Source organism: Kogia breviceps, chromosome 15 (genome assembly GCF_026419965.1).
Source record: "Kogia breviceps isolate mKogBre1 chromosome 15, mKogBre1 haplotype 1, whole genome shotgun sequence".
NCBI lineage: Eukaryota > Metazoa > Chordata > Mammalia > Artiodactyla > Physeteridae > Kogia > Kogia breviceps.
This window is the reverse complement of record NC_081324.1, coordinates 58936135-58953450: the sequence shown is the minus strand read 5'-3', so window position 1 is coordinate 58953450 and position 17316 is coordinate 58936135. Positions and strand designations below refer to the sequence as shown.

The window sequence follows — 17316 nt, the reverse complement described above, 5'->3', positions numbered from 1 at the left end:
CCTGAAATAAAACTTGTCAATTTATGGAAGACAGAATTCTTGAGCAAAAGAAAGGCTTGTTGAGTGTCACATTCAGTGTATCGTGGAAGCTTTTTCGGAATGACAGTTTCCCAGGCCTGTATTTATCATCCCTGAGGCTGGAGATGGGGGTGGGTCATTTCCTAAAGCTCTTGATGTGATTGGAGGTTGGGGTTGAGAGCAGCAGTGATCCCGGTGTTCTCCAGCTCGGTATCCGGCAAAAGATAAACACATGATGTATATTTGAGGATGGATCGATTTTAAGGAATACTTTAAAAGATGTGGACATTTTGGAAAGCAAAAATTCTTAGGTGCACAAGAAGTTGGAAGCTGCTCTAGAATCTAGAATCTGAGTTTTAAAAATTAGTCCGTCTTATCATCACCTGGGGAGGTTTGTAAAAAGATACATTACTGAAGTCTCTTTCCTAACTACTGAATCTAAATTTCTGAAATATGGCCTGGGACTCTGTATGGCTTCAAATGTTGAACACACATCTTATGACTTTGGAATTATATTTTTTTCTCACTAAGCATCTTAAGCATCTTTTCAGTACCTTCTCCTGCCACTCATCACCTGGTCCCTATCCTTTGGACCAAGGGCAGTTTACCTGGTTCTCACTGAAAGCACAGTGATTGCTATGGGCTGAGGGTCATGGTTATCTCCCCGGTTCCGGATTCTGTTAGTTGCCAGAGAACCAAGATTCAGTGAACTCTTCTGGCAACTTAAAAAATTTTTTGGCTCTAGCCATTAACCAAAAATAACTGTTTTTTTTTCCCTGAAAGTGCTATTAAGCCATCGTTCCCTCATCTTGAGTTTGTGAACTTGAATGTGAACCTAATATAGAGGCCCCTTAACTTTGGTTTCATTAGATTTAGTTTAAGATCCAGCTTGACAGTTTTATTTTGGATTCTATCACTCAGTATATTCATCTCTGTCTCTCCCAGCTCATGTCATACTTGAACTTGATAAACATGCCTGAGTGAAGTTACTAATAAACACATCAAATGAAAGACAGCCGTCAGCAGATCTTCTAAATCTGCTGTTATCCATGTCTGTATAAACATGGGTCATCACCCCCTTCAATCTAGTTTTCACCTGGCCACACACTCAGCACATATCCAACTGTTCAGCCCAAGTTTCCCCATCCTGTTAGCAGAAACACCATAAGAAACTTTTTAAAAAGCCATCTTCTTGAAATTAAATCTTGAAAGCTACATTGCTTCATGACCCCAAATCTCTGTATCTGCAACATATATTTTACTTTATATGCTCAGAATATTTTATACCAAACATTTTAATTGTCAACAGCTAATTGCACATTTTACAACTTAACTCTTTTCTATTATTTTCTCTTCACAGAGGAACTCTACCAATGTGAACTTTCTTAGGATTCTTTTTTCTAAGCTTCCATCAATATCTGCTGTCTCCTCTCACAGCAAGATTCTAGCTGAACCAAAGGTTACAGTGTCTGACAGTAATTCACCAAGGTACCACATTTCAAATGCCTCAGCACATTTTAGTTAGGAGACCTTTGAAGTGAGAAAGGAAAAGAAATGGAATGACAGTCAGGTGAAGTGGAGAGAAAAACAGCCTGAAAGGAGGGGATAAGAAACACCTCCAGACAATGGAAAAAGAGAAAGGAAAAAAAACAAACAGGAATTCTCAGAAACAACTTGATTCTACCTTTGACTCAAAGTAAATGATCATAAAATGCACACATGGATATTCCAAAGTATTGGGTTTAGGTAGAAAATTTCCACTCCCCTAGATTATGAAATGGGCCCAATGTGAGATACTTTTCCAGAAGATGTATTCTAATAGTGGAGATGTAATTTATATTGCACTATCTGTGGGAAAAAAAAATCTGGCTTAAGGAAAAAGGGAATTTAGAGGCGAAAATAACTTGTAGTCCAGAGGCTGGCCTAGTTTGGGGCCTGGCTGAATCCTGAAAGGATGTCATCAAGACCTGTGTTCTGCTCTACTCCTCCTCCTGCTGGTACCTTCTCAGGCAAGAATTCTACAGGCTCGTCCACTGGAAGCAAGCCCAAGTCCAGAATGAAAAAGATATGTTTCCTGTCATTAATTCTGTCCAGATGCAGCAGGCTGAGTAATGGCCACCCAAAGATGGAAGGTAGGCATCCCTCAAGCCAGTAAATGTTATCTTATAAGGAAAAAAAGGTCTTTGCAGATATGATTAGGTTAAGAGTCTTGACGTGGGGACATTATCTTAGATTCTCCAGGTGGACCTCAAATGTAATAACAAGTGTCCTGATAAGAGAAAGTGGAGGGAGACACCACACACACAGAGGAGGAGGAGACCACGTGACCATGGAGGTGAGGATGGGAGTGATGCGTCCAGGAGTCTAGGAATGCTGGCAGCCCCTAGAGGGACCATGGCCCTGCAGACACCTTGACTGTGGCTCAGGGAAACAGATGTCAGGCTTTAGCTTCCAAAACTGTGAGAGAATAAGTTTCTGTTGTTTTAAGCCACCAGGTTTGTGTTCACTGGGTACAGCAGCCACAGGACACTAACACATCAGATAAAGCACGTTGCTCTGGTTCTAACACCCTGAGTCACATGACCAACTCTGAACCAATCACTGAGCACTGTCAGGTCAGCTGGCTTATCCATCTCATCCTTGGAGTACAGGCAGAGACTTCCAAGGGCAAATGAACTCCAAGTGCAGGAGGGGGAGGTTCCCCAAAAGGGAAGCACAGCTAGAAATGGATGAGGGCTGGGGAGAAGGGGCAAAACACAGCAGATATCTGCTTCATGTTTGAAAGGAGAAGACAGAAGAGAGGACAAAGTTAACATATACACGCAAGACTTAACATCAGTGCACTTGAACTCATTTTGTTGCTGTGATGACAACGTCTTCTCAGGGATACACTGAGTTGAACAGACACCACTTGCTCAGAGCAGATTTGTTTTTATTCCCGATCACTGGACCTTCTGCAGCGCTGACCTTTCTCCTTTTGGAAAAGTTGAACGTAAAGATCACACATATCATTCCAAAGAGGAATGTACTCTGATATAAAGTTAGGATAATATTTTGTATTTATTTTTTAATATTCTTTCTGATTATGTCTAAAAACTTGTATTAACAGTGTTTGCTACAGTAAGAGCTTGTGCCCAAGTCTGTGGTGTGTGCCCACTGTACTTTCCACACCGCTTTCCTGGATAATAACTGCCCGGCCTTTGCAGACTGTGAGGGGTAGCTCTGCCTCTTATGAGCTTTATGACCTCAGCTAAATCACTTACACTTTCCTAATGTCAGTTTCTCCATAGGTAAAGTGAGGATACATCATTTTACAGGATTTGTTTGGAAGATTATCTGAAAAATATGTGTGAAAGCATCTAACAGATGCTAGTAATGTTCTGTTATGAAGCTGTAATCAATAAGCACAGTTTAGATCATTATTCCTATAATTTGCCCTCTTCTTATCCACACTGAAGCCTTTTCAGTGACTCATTTCCACTTCAAAAGGTCTACACGTCGTTTCCATTTGGCTTGGCCCATTTCTTTGCAGGAGAGCCTGATGTCAAGTGCACATTTGGACGTTTCACCATATTCTCCCCTTTTCTGAAACTTTGTAAAATTGACAATAAGACCAGTTTCAGTGCTGAACCAGGCAGAGTTCTACCTGCTGATTTATTCCCAAAGAGTTTTCCATGCTAACAAAATGTCTCTGATAGGACCGAATATCACAGCCCCCAACCCAACCTGACATGGCTCATTTGCCTTTCTTTTGAAGCTGTCAGATTTTATTTTGAAGGTTTAAGTTAATTGGATCTATTAGTTTTCCCTTTGCTCTTTCATTATTTACTCTCAAAAACGCTAGTATATAAATCAGGCATAATTTCCCTTTATACACATTTTGCTGGAGGGAAGAGGAAGCTGGCTTTGTTTGATCCACAGGGAAGAGAAGTCCCCAATTAGGGCCCAGATTAACCCCAGATTTTCTGCACCCATGAGCTGCTTTGTCTCCTGGGGAGCAATGTCACAGCAGCTCTGAGTTCCCTCCGGATATTTGGGAAACCGATGGTCAGGCTGGGCAAGTTTGGGGTGTTTGTATTACCCTATCTTAGCCCAGGAAATTTAGAACCCACTGGCAGAGCCCTCATAGGCATTTGATTTCTGACCTTTGTTACTTAATGAATATCTGTTTATATTCAGGGTAGTTCTCATTGCCAGCATAAACCACACCCAAAATTACTAGATTTTACCAGGCTTCAGGGACTTAGGGAGACATAGAGATGAAATACAGAGAGATGACCTTCACAGATAGAATTTAAATGTTTGATAGAATTTAAATATTTGCTAAAACTTAAATAATGGGAACTTACCACTTAATGGGGAATTGTATCCACCTTGTATTTATTATTAAACCTTGTGAAGTATCACAAGATTTCACCTGTGAATACCATGCATTCTGGAGATAGATATTCCAAACCCCCAAATCCTAAAAGTAGCTGGATTATGAGTAATTTAAATTTTTTTTCCCCAAGCATATTTCTTAAAATTTTTATATTTAACAAATGTCATATTTATAATATGAAAATTTTGATTAATATTTTTAAGAAAGAAAGAACTTTTTAAAGAAACAACAATCATGAATATGCATTGCCATGTTCATTTTATAAGTTAAAACTGGAAATATATCCAAGAACAGAAAACTGTTTAATTAAAGTTTCATATTCATACAGTAGAATGCAATTATCCCGTACTTAATAAGTATTTGTATTCATTGGGTGGTGGGGGGCATTACCTTAGAAATGTATATCTATTTTCCCAATTATCTATTTTTTTATCATTGTTTAGCAAAGAAGTCATTCTTTTGACTCTGTTCCAGATTTCACCAAAAACTGTCACATTCTAGTACCCAGGCTGGACGGCTTACACCAATAACAAGCAAGAATGACATTAATTAAAAGAACACCGATTTATGTTTTCTCTTGGCTCTTCTGAGAGTCTGACTTCACTGCTAATAGCCAACTGGAGATGAAAGGTCCCTTTGAATGATGAGGAACTAGTATGGACACAGGGACATTTGGACTACAGCCAAAAGTTTCTGGAATTCACAAATGAGTGTGAACATGAGAAAGCAGAATATTCATAAGTATTTCCTCTCTGAGGTTGAATAATAAAAATATGGTTCAAATTTTTCAAAAGGGCAAAACTCCCTGAGGGTAAAAAGCAATTATGTAAAAGTGTGAATGATTGTAAAATATGGGCACTCAGGATTGAACAAAGCACTTCCAATGGTTAAGTCCAGTTCTAGTGAAGGAGTGATGCACACATGCAGTTGCCAAGTAAGCCCCCCAATTAGGAGGAGAGAGAGACCTTTCCAGGGAGGGGTCTCCTGGCTTGTTGCCCTCTTATCTGGATAGAGGAGTTCTAGGCCCTAGAAAAGAAAACATCGGGTGTCTTCTGAATGTCAGCCAGTGTCACTCAAGACCACGACTAGAGGTGTAAGATCAGCAAGGTACAGATAAGGACCGACCCACAGTAATTAAAATTAGCAGATAATACAGGCTCTGTCACTTGAAGGCAAAGTAGACCAAAGTGACACATTTTTATATCCTATTGCTCTAAAGTCTTCAAACACCACATAATGAGCAAACAGAACCAAGAAGTTTCTGAGTGTACATAGAGACTCAAACTGACTGTAGGGTTTATTGTCTATTTAGCCCCGATGAGAAAAATCCATTAATATTAAATGCATTGATGACCGTCAAACGTAATGGTTATAAATTTTATTCTGCCTTGGTAGAAGTATTTTTTCATATATTTTATCCCACTTTTCTATCAAGAAATTAAAGATAGGTATACATGTCTATGCCCTTATTTTCAAGGAGTTATTTGCATCAAGAAAGATCACAATTAGATATATCATGTACTGTCTTACTGCTTTTTCTTAGTTGTCCCCACCTGAAAACCTAATCAGTGATCTTTGTAACCCAAGCCAGGCCTCATCATTTTCCCACAGAGAGTCTGGGCCACGTGCCAGATGTGGAGTGTAGTTAATTTTTCTGGTTTTATCTGTGTGGACTCTAAGCCAGAAAGCCCCTTAGCAAGGGATCTTAGTAATTCCTTCTCTGTGATTTGTTTAATCAAAACGAAAAGACCCAGGCTTGCAGAGAATGGCCCAGAATTTGTAACCTGCCCTGGGGTCTGGCTCTTCTTCGCATTGTTCTTACTACTTCACACCTTAACTCAGAATGTATTCCTTTTCACTTGATCAGAGCTGCAAACCAGTAGACCTCGTGTGTGAAATAAGAGTTCATCGCAGCACAGAGAAAAGTCTCCCATGTGGCATGGATCCAAAGAGAAGCTTCTATGCAGTACAAACATTAAAAGAGATTAAACTTGGCTTCCATACCTACCACATCTATAAAAGGCACACTTCCACCTAAGTCATCTTTTGCAACTTTAGGTCATAGTCTTTGTTACTGAAGTAGGCTCAGAGTCATAGGATTGGCTCAAGAGGGGGTGGTATTTGTTTCTTCCTGGGAGCAGAATCTAGAACTCATGGATGTGCTCTCAGCTACACAGTGATGTCTCCTTCAGGACAAGCACATTTTCAAGGCCCATTTCAGGTGCGGGTAATGGGAAGACCACAGATCTCCCACCTCGTTCATGACACAGTGGGATCCAGTGTGGACAGACATGGTGATACTAGGGACCCTTTTCTCCCCAGGCATTCACACACCTTAATACAGCATACGCTCCAGAAGCCCTGATTAGATATAGGAGAGAGTTCCAGAATAGTTGGGGTAGAATTACTTGCTACATGGCTGGTGCTTAGACTCTATATTAGACTAACAGAAAATAAAGAATGATCATATTTCTTCCACATGTAAGTCTCATACCTATTCCATTATCTTAGCAAATGGAAATTATAGAAAATCTCAAAGAATCAAGTTAGGATCACTTATAACAGTAACACCTAGAGGGATAACTACTATTACTATTATAGAGTATCTAGACCTTTCTGTGTTCCTGTGTTGTGTGTAGAAATCTCAGGTATCTAAGAAATGTAAATAAAGTTCACCTTAATTTTTATTTCTAACTCTCAGTGTACTGGGAGCAAGAACTAATCTCACTTCCTGATTACCCCTTGCCCTGGGGTTGTACCTGAAAGTTCCAGGGAGCTTGCATGGACCTGCACCCTCACCCGCCACAGTCTCCCCAGGTCTGGCTCTATGTCGGAAACCTTGGGCAGGTTGTCTGTGTTGCTCTGGAATTATGGAAACCTCTCATAGTCTGAGGTCTTTCACCACAACTAAGCCCTACCCGGGGACAGGGGAATTGATGCTCCCTGCTCCATATTGGAACTTGGTCTGGATTCACCATGCAGATGTTTCTTCTGCCCCTGCGTTGATTGGGCATGGAAAAATCCAAGCCCTTTCTAGTTCTCCCAGGTTTGGCCCTGACCTGGGAGGTCCCCTGCGAGGTCAGATCTCCAAATATCTCCAGGAGTTTTACCAAAAAAAACATTTCATTGTATGAAAGAAGTATAATTTACTTAACCATTGTCTTGTTTTTATATTTAGATTGCATTAATCCTTTACTGTCATGTTATGCTGTCCTGAATATTTTTGTAGTGAGAGCTTTATCCATTCCATTATTATTTATTTAAGAGAAATTTCTAGAAGGGAAATTTATGTGTCAAAGAATATACATATTTTAGGGCTTTTCTATATGTGAAATCACCCTCCAGAAATTTACTTCTCAACACTAGTGAATGCAAATGCTCATCTCTCCACATGGTAGAAAATTTAGCAGTAAATTAGTTATACAGATCATATCCTTGTTATTTATTTGTGTGCAGTTTTTCTATGCTGTTCATGATTCCATCATAAAAAAATACACTTTGATAATTTGCAACATAACCAGTGGAGAACCACTAATATAGTTAAGGGTTGGAAATGATTTTTTTTTAAGGCTAAAAAATTAGGTTACTCATGAACCATGTGACTAAGAGATCACTTCTTGGCAGGGTTTCAACAAGGTTAATGATCAGCTTTTTTTTTCCCTGCAACTTTCACTGAGTAGAGAATTTATTAAAAATGAAAAAGGTCTGTAACAACAATAATTATTGTTGGGCGTGGTAAGCAGAATGTCCCCGTAAAGAAGTTCACACCCAGATCCCTGGATCCTGTGAACGTGTTACAATTCGTGGCAAAAGGGACTTTGCAGATATAATGAAGGTAATGGATCTTAAGATAGGGTGGGTGCTGTTCTGAATTATTCTGGTAACAGGAAGTCAGAGAGGTTCCAAGTATGAGAAGAATCAATGCCCTCTTGTTGGCTCTTATGTTCAGAGGCTCACATGTAAGGACTGGGAGAGGGGACCTCTAGGCGCTGAGGGCAGCCCCAGCCAGCAGCCAGAAAGGAAGGAAATGAGGACCTGGTTCTATATCTGTAAGGAACTGGATTCTGCCAACAACCCAAATGGACTCCCATCTGAGCCTCCAGATAAGACCCTGGCTGGTTGATGCCTTCATTTTGACCTGTATTTCTAACCTACATAACTGTGAAATAATACATTTGCATTGATTTAAGCTGCTAAATTTGTGTTACTGGCAACCGTAGCAGTAGAAAATTCATACATTGGCTGAATAAGTAAACGAAAATACATAAATAAATGAATAACAATGAATTAATGAATAAGTGAATCAAATGTAGGTTAAGAGTGGAAATTGTTAAATAGTTTCCAAGAGAGTTGTGCAATCACAAGTCACTTTCACTTCCAAGGTGCTTTGAATCCTTTCTTTCATTTTGTGGACATAGGTCAAAGTTTTGTCCCATATACAACTTCCAAGAGATGGGTGGAACCACCATCTCTGCCATGTTGTGACAAAATTTCCTATCATTTTTAGGGTGCAGTAACTATTTTGTGCTTGTGATTCCTCATAATTATCACTTGAAGAATATGAGGGTTTCCTATCCAGTACACAAACTACTCTTCTTCTTACAAGTGAATTCAGATTTCATCACCTATCTACATCTATTCTTTTTCCAACAGGTGTTTACTAGACTCCTGTTCTGAGTATAGATTTCTGTGAGGCTCTGAAGCTATTACCAAAAAAATACAGATAGTTTCCAAATGAAAAAGTGATTTATGTTCTAGTAGAAGTTTATTTTTAAGTTAGGGCCTTCTCACTCAGAATGCATTTCCACATTGAAACAATACTAAAAACACTGACTCTGTACCTAAATCAGCCTACAAACTCCCATTAAACTCAAAATTTACTTGAATTAATTCTAAAATAATTTAACCACTATTTATTTTTTCTATGTGAAGAAAGATCCAGGGCTTCCCTGGTGGCGCAGTGGTTAAGAATTCACCTGCCAATGCAGGGGACACAGATTTGAGCCCTGGTCCAGGAAGATCCTACATAACTGAGGAGCAACTAAGCCGGTGCGCCACAACTGCTGAGCCTGTGCTCTAGAGCCCTCGAGCCACAACTACTGAAGCCCACGTGCCTAGAGCCCATGCTCCACAACAAGAGAAGCTACCACAATGAGAAGCCAGCACACCGCAACAAAGACCCAACACAACCAAAAATAAGTAAGTAAAAAAATATATATTTTTTAATTTAAAAAGAAAGATCCAGTTTTCCAATTTGTAATGTTAGAAGCTCAATATCCTGCCTGGAATAACTGACTCTAGCAATGATATAGGGCATCAGAGGCTCCACTGAGTAATGGAGCATATAGTTATGCATTTTTAAAAAGTCCTTGCTGTATGCTTGAACCATCTTGTTTGTTTTGGTTTAGTTCTCTGCATCTGGAACACCAAGTACCCTTACTTTGGATCTTCTTGTTCTCTCTTCCGTGTCTACTATGTCTGTTGTAGTTTCTTTTATTATACTCAGATTCTGTAATCATCATTGTTAAGTCTCAGCATCTGTGCATCTGTCACTTTAAATGCTTCATTTCCTAGAAACATTCTAAATGATAAAGAAATGGCATTTAGCTCCATAGAGAAGTCAATGCTCAGGTCCAGAATCTAAGTTTCCTTAATTTTTCATGTCTTGTCATTAATAAAGGTGGTACAACCCAGTCAGAAATTATCTGTGATCCTTAAGACATGCCACCCATATCCAGGTAATGTTTTTCTACTTGGAGACAAGTCATGTGCATGAATCATTCCAATAGATAGGTTGATAGATAGCTTATTTAATATGGTATATACAGAGAGATAATATGGCATAGCTATAGAGATCAGTTACATACAAAATAAGTGGTACAGACAAAAAGTATTTTAGGAGTTAAGAAAATGGAACTCAGCTTGTGCTGGATTCAACCATTCAACAATCCCTAAATGTATGGGTCATTTCCTTGTTCATAGTTTTATCTCTTCCTTGCAGACTCCTCTTCCCCCACATTTACTATCTCTGTAGATCTAAATCTTACCTGCTTTAATGACCCAGCACATGTGCATACCCTTCTATGAAGCCTTCCCTGACAGCCCCATCTTGTGCTAATCTCCCCTTCCTCTCGTTTCCCATGGCAACTCATCACTACTTTTCTTATAACAGCAGAATGAAAATGGATAGGTGTATTTAGAAACCTGCAAGAATGATCTGTAAAAACTGTTTTTTAAGCAAATGGTGGGGTAACTTGAGATTCATATTTAAAAAAAAAAAAGAAGCAGGGAGAACATTTATGATATGGTGAAGGTGGTTGGAGAAGAAGATAAACAAAGGCATAGAGGCTGGAGGTCCGAGGGATGACTTTCTGGAAACAGAAGATCCTGAATGAAAATGGCATAAAGTAAAATGTTCACAAGTAGTTGGGGAGCAGATAGCGTAGGACCTTTCACCATGCCTCCGGGATGAAGAGTTTGGACTTCATCTTAAAGCAACAGGAAGCTATCGAATGCGCTGTTAAAGTGGGCATTTAGGAAGATTAACCCGGCAGCTGCAGGTAAGACGGATGCAGGGAGCTTATTAAAAAGATATTTTAGTCATATGAGGAGAGCAGGTACTGATTTGAAAGGTCCTACTCGGGCTTCCCTGGTGGCGCAGTGGTTGAGGGTCCGCCTGCCGATGCAGGGGACGCGGGTTCGTGCCCCGGCCCGGGAAGATCCCACGTGCCTCGGAGCGGCTGGGCCCGTGAGCCATGGCCGCTGAGTCTGCGCGTCCGGAGCCTGTGCTCCGCAACGGGAGAGGCCGTGACAGTGGGAGGCCCGCGTACCGCAAAAAAAAAAAAAAAAGTCCTACTCAAGTGGGCAACAAGAACATCAACAAAACCCCCGTAACTGTCCTCATTCTCTAGAATTCATTTCAATTTCTGGTGCTAAGTCTCCATTCTACTTGCTGAAGAAATTGTACTCTAGTCACTTCCAGGTAAAACAAGTCCTCGGGGTTGTGAGCTCCACCATTTCAGGAGGAGGAGGAAGGAGTGGGGCTGGAGGCCACGAGAGACGTTCATGTTAACCTTCTCCACACTATGGTGGAAACTGGAACTGGAGGACTGTGGGATCCTCCAGACACCATCCACACCAGCCCATAGGGTACCAGGTGGCTTGTCCCTAGCTGTCACAGCATCTGAGCCCCACCCCCAGCTTCTTCTCAATGATGGCAGGATAGATGGGCAGGGCTGGGGAGGGGCTTCTCTCTCTGAGTTTTGCTGTCTGCTATCTCCCAGCCCCACTCTATCAGAAATACTTTCTTGTCATGGGTCCCCAGACTTAATAAGAAGATCGGTTATGTCCCCTCTCAGGACTCATGCTGAGCAGACAGAAGGCACGGCACTCTCTCACACTCACATTTAACTCGACTTCTTTTTCTCTGCCAACCAATCCTCTCATTTCTTTCTGTTTCAGCCTGCAGATTCCTTTTTTTTTCTTTTTTCAGTCTAGGTAGGGGAGTCACATAGGTGGATCTGACTCAGCATTACCCCAAGGGTTTGAACTTAAGAATCAAGAGTTTTCTGCTTTTGCTGCCTTGTCTTTTCCTGGTTCCCTGGTGACGATGGGCATCTCCTGTCTAGTTCTGACCTACAGGGGGCGCTTAGGGAACAAGTGAATGACCGAGGTGGGTGTAGGGGTGAGATGAGTGGGCACAACAATTGGAACTTTGGAATAATTTGCCCCCACTAATTATGCTGTCCTCAAGGCTAGACTTAGGTGGGAGAAAGGATAAGAAGGAAAAATCCATTGGCTCTGATGAGTGTTAGAATAGGATGTAGATAGAGAATTCAAAGAAAGTCTTTAAGATTTTGAGCCTGAGTGAATGGGAAATGAATGAAGTTGGGGGGATTTTAAAAAGCATGAGAGAGAGAGAGAGAAAAGAAACTGGTTGTTTATGCCCCATGTCTTTTTTTTTTTAAGATTTTTTTTGATGTGGATCATTTTTAAAGTCTTTATGGAATTTGTTACAATATTGCTCCTGTTTTATGTTTTGATTTTTTGGCCCCAAGGCATGTGGGATCTTAGCTCCTCAACTAGGGATCGAACCCACACCCCTTGCATTGGAAGGCAAAGTCTTAACCACTGGACCACCCAGGAAGCCCCTATGCCCCATGTCTTGATATACCTGAACTTGAATGAGAGCCACACATGTAGAATGTACATCTATTTTATTAGTCATCTAAGATTAGCAGACTCTAGGGGATCAATTCCCTTGATCCAACTCACTGAGTGGTTTGGAAATGTGCATATTCATCCATTAATTGATCTTGGGAATTGTATCTAATAGGATGACTGTTTGTGGTCCTTCGCACCTGACTCTCGGGCCACTCAGATGGGAGTTGGTTGTTAGTCATCTGTTGGATCAGCAGACTGATTAGTGAACATAGAATAAGAACAGATAGATCTGGCTGTAATTAGGGGCTATCTAACTACGCAACAAGAAGAATAGTTCTTTGTTCATCCTAGGAACATTCCTAAGATACTCCCTAATAGTCTTTAGAATCAGCGTATTTCCTTCCCTACAGATTGTGAGGGCACATTGACAAATTCTACTACTCTATTCATTTTCTATATTCTTCCTTGAAGGAATGTCTGTTCAGATACTTTGCCCATTTTTAAACTGCGTTATTTTTCTTATTGTTATTGAATTGCAAGAGTTCTTTATATATTCTGGATACAAGTCCTTTTTCAGATATATACTTTGTAAATATTTTCTTCCATTCTGTTGGTTGCCTTTTCATTTTCTTGATGTCTTTTAAAGCACAAAAGCTTTTATTTTGATGAAGCACAATTGATCTATTTTTTCTTTTGTCCCTTGTGCTCTTGGTGTCATATCTAAGAATCCTTTGCCAAACCCAAGGTCAAAAATATTTGTCCCTGTGTTTTCCTCTAAGAGTATTTTAGTTTCAGCTCTTACACTTAGACCTTTGATGCATTTTGAGTTATTTTTCTTTATATATCCCAACTTCATTCTTTTCCATATGATTATCCAGTTTCCCCACTAGCATTTGTTGAAAGGAATGCTCTTTGCCATTCGATAATCTTGACAACTTTGTTGAAAATCAATTGACAGTAGATGTATGGGCTTATTTGTGGACTCTAATTTCTATTCCATTAATCTCTGTGTCTACTCTTGTCTTAGTACCACCACTGGCTTAATTAATATTGCTTTGTTGTAAGCTCTGAAATTGGGAAGTGTGAGTCTTCCTACTTTGTTCTTCTTGTTCAAGATCGTTTTTGCTAATCTGGGTCCCTTGCAATTCCATATAAATTTTAAAATAAGCTTGTCAGGACTTCCCTGGTGGTCCAGTGGTTAGGACTCTGTGCTTCCAATACAGGGGCAGCGGTTTTGATCCCTGGTCAGGGAACTAAGATCCTGCATGCTGTTTGGTGCAGCTAAAAACAACAAAAAAATTAAAATCAGCTTGTCAATTTCTACAAAGAATTCAGCCGGGATTCTGATTGGCATTGCATTGAATCTGTACACTAGTTTGGGGGAGTATTGCTATCCTAATAATATTAAGTCTTCTGATCCACGAACACAAGATATTTTTCCAATTATTTAGATCTTAATTTCTTTTTCAGATCGTGCAAGTGTATAGAAATACCATTGATGTTTGTATACTGATCTTTTATACTGAAAACTTGCAGAACCGATTTACTAGCTTTTTTAAAGTGGATTCCTTAGGATTTTCTATATACAAGATCATGTCAACTGTGGAAGAAGATAGTTGTACATCTTCCTTTCCTATCTAGATGCTTTTAAATTACTTTTTCTTGTCTAATTGCCCTGGTAAGAACCTCAAGTACAATGTTGAATAGAAGTGGTGAGAGCAGACACCCTGATCTTGTTCCTGACCTAGGGGGAAAAATACCTAGTCTTTCACCATTACCTGTGATGTTAGATGTGAGTTTTTCAGATATGGTCTTTATCATGTTGAGAAAGGTGCTTTCTGTTTCTAGTTTATCAATGTTTTTTTAAATCATGAAATGGTGTTGGATTTTGTCAGAAGCCTGTCTCACTTCCAGATCTGACAATTTGCCATATTTTTACTTCAGAATATCATGAAGACTACCTGAAATTATGGACTGGTGAATCTTATCTCCCAAAAGGTTACAAATCTATTATGACTGAAAATGGGGAAAAACATTGATAATACATTTATGGACATCCAGTGGAGATGCAGTCACAACAAATGTGATTCAGAGAATAAAAAAGGAGAAAAGCTGTAAGAGAATAGAGAAAGAAAATGTTACATTAGCTGAAGAGTTAATATTAAAAACAAGAACCCTCCAAATTTTTATAATAATCTTTAAAGTACTGCAAAGCAATACCTCTTGCCAGATCAAAATGAAATCCCTTGTAATATATACTATATGACTGCTGATCTCTGTTTATGACATTTACCTTTATGAATTCATTGAATTCATAAGGGAGAAAGGCTAAAATATTATTGGCATTATCTTGCCTCTTTTCAGGAAGAGAAATGTCAATGTCAGTATAAAGATGTGAAGGGCTTCCCTGGTGGTGCAGTGGTTAAGAATCCACCTACCAATGCAGGGGACACGGTTTTGAGCCCTGGTCCGGGAAGATCCCACATGCCGCGGAGCAACTAAGCCCGTGTGCCACAACTACTGAGGCTGCGCTCTAGAGCCCGCAAGCCACAACTACCGAGCCCACGTGCCACAGCTACTGAAGCCTGTGTGCCTAGAGCCTGTGTTCCACAACAAGAGAAGCCACCACAATGAGAAGCCCGCACACCACAACGAAGAGTAGCCCCCGCTCACCGCAACTAGAGAAAAGCCTGCGAGCAGCAACGAAGACCCAATGCAGCCAAAAATAAAAACAAAACAAATAAATAAATAAATTTATTTTTAAAAAGATGAGGTATCTTTTACAGAAGCATACTCCTTTTATATTATGTTATGAAATTATAAATTTGAAAAAAAACAGCCTGGTTTTTAAAATGTCTTTAATAAAAGCACGAAGAAGAATATATTCTTTTTCTTTTTGAAAAATAATAGAGTTATGGATACTCAAGATTATTTGTATATGGCTTTGGAAAATACATTTTGAACTGCAACATGAATTTGGGTATATTTGTTATTCAGGGAATTCATATCAAATGAAATACTGAGACCATGTTGTGAAGAACCACTCAGGAGGAATTAGTAAGGTCTCCATATTTTACCTCTGGTTCTCTGATCACTCCAGTCTCTAATTCCATTTTTGCAAAAGTTGCCAACACCTTTCAGTTTTAGGCAAAGCACATTTGCCTTTCTCAACTTGCTTGTCTGTCAAGTTCTCAACTTTCCCTGGGGTTTGAAGAGATAAATAAGCAGTTTTCTGTTTTGGAAAGACTTTTCTGGTAGTTGGGAGTAAGAACCTGGACTGTCTTTCCTTCTCAGTTCTGCAGGCTGCACAGGTAATCAGGGGACGTGATGAGTCAATAAGAGTTCAAAAGAGAACAGAGGACCACAGAGAGAAAGAACTAAATGCTTTTCTAGGAAGGAACCGTGGATCACTGTTCCCCAAACTTGTCTGTAACATTTGTTAAGCAGCTATTATAGGTACACTCAAACCCACACCTCTGGTCATATGTCCATTTCTATTTAACTACAGCTATAGATGCTCCTCCTAACAATGAGGGAAAGAAACAGATGGATGTAGTCGCAGTGAACTGCCTAGAATGGCAGAATCCTTCACCCTGGGGCCGACTTCCTAGAGGCAATCTTGTTAAATCTCTCACTGATTGTTAAGGACCAAAATCAAAGCTATTTCCCATTTGTGTGAGACACACTCAAAATTAATACATAAATCCAATGTCATTGCTTCCAGGACACATTCTAGAATTTTACGGAAAGCTAAGTATTGTGAGGCTATCAAAACAATAAGAAAACCAAGATGAAATCTGATTTTCCTACTCGTGGGTATCTTACCATATTTTCCAGGCTATTTCCTACAAGCATATGCTTTTCACTTGCATCAGAAGTTCTCTCATTAAGAGGACCGTGTCCAGGGTTCGTTCCAGCTGGTACTGAGCAACAGACCCACCAACTAACTGCACGAATAAGGCTTCGCTCAGGCAGAAAGATGAGTTCTTTTTCATTTTTTTTCTTTGCTTTTGTGACTTAAGGAGGGGAACAGTGATATACAGCTTATGTTCCTGGTGATTTGAAATCGAAGCACACAGCACAGACAGAAGCTGAGTGTGAGAACAGAGACAAAGGGTCTATAAAGCATGAAAGGATCAAAGGAAAATGTCAGCGTGAGGTAGATGGAGAAGAAAGAAGAAAGGGGAGAAGTGGGAAGAAGAGGCTGTGAAGGAGAGAGGCAGCCACCTGCCTATAGCAGAGGAGGGGGAAATGATGGGGCAGCGAGTGGTACCCACAGGAGGTACGCTGAGGGCTTAGCCTGATTGGACAGAGACTTAGAGTTACATGACGCTCTTCTTTTTTCTTTTTTTTTCTTTTTTTTTTTTTTGCGGTACACGGGTCTCTCACTGTTGTGGCCTCTCCCGTTGAGGCGCACAGGCTCCGGACGTGCAGGCTCAGCGGCCATGGCTCACGGGCCCAGCCGCTCTGTGGCATGTGGGATCTTCCCGGACCGGGGCACGAACCCGCGTCCCCTGCATCGGCAGGCGGACTCTCAACCACTGCACCACCAGGGAAGCCCCCGCTTTTCTGTTTTAATAGCCCATTTTTAGCAAAAGGTCCATTGAATTAGACTTGCAAAATGAACACCATAGATCATAGTATAATAAGGAAGAAAATGTATTAAAACTAAGACTGCATCTAAAAGATGGAGGGGGAAATACTTAAGGTTGTAAACATCTAGAGAGCTCAGGGAGATGGGGCATGACTCATGC

General features: G+C 40.2%; 1 long non-coding RNA gene across 3 annotated transcripts in view; it reads left to right on the top strand.

The window, feature by feature from the left end:
• The window catches only part of LOC136792729 (uncharacterized), a 29521-nt gene extending 14124 nt beyond the window's left edge, over nt 1-15397 (top strand). The window contains exons 3-6 of one of the 3 annotated variants that reach the window (XR_010836997.1): nt 1379-1506; nt 2028-2150; nt 9332-9598; nt 14927-15397. This is a non-coding gene — a long non-coding RNA (uncharacterized lncRNA). Of the gene's footprint in view, nt 1-1378; nt 1507-2027; nt 2151-6266; nt 6416-9331; nt 9599-14506; nt 14831-14926 lie in introns of those variants that run through there. The other 2 variants (XR_010836996.1, XR_010836995.1) reach the window with 2 other exon arrangements.
• The last annotated feature ends 1919 nt before the right edge of the window (nt 15398-17316 follow it).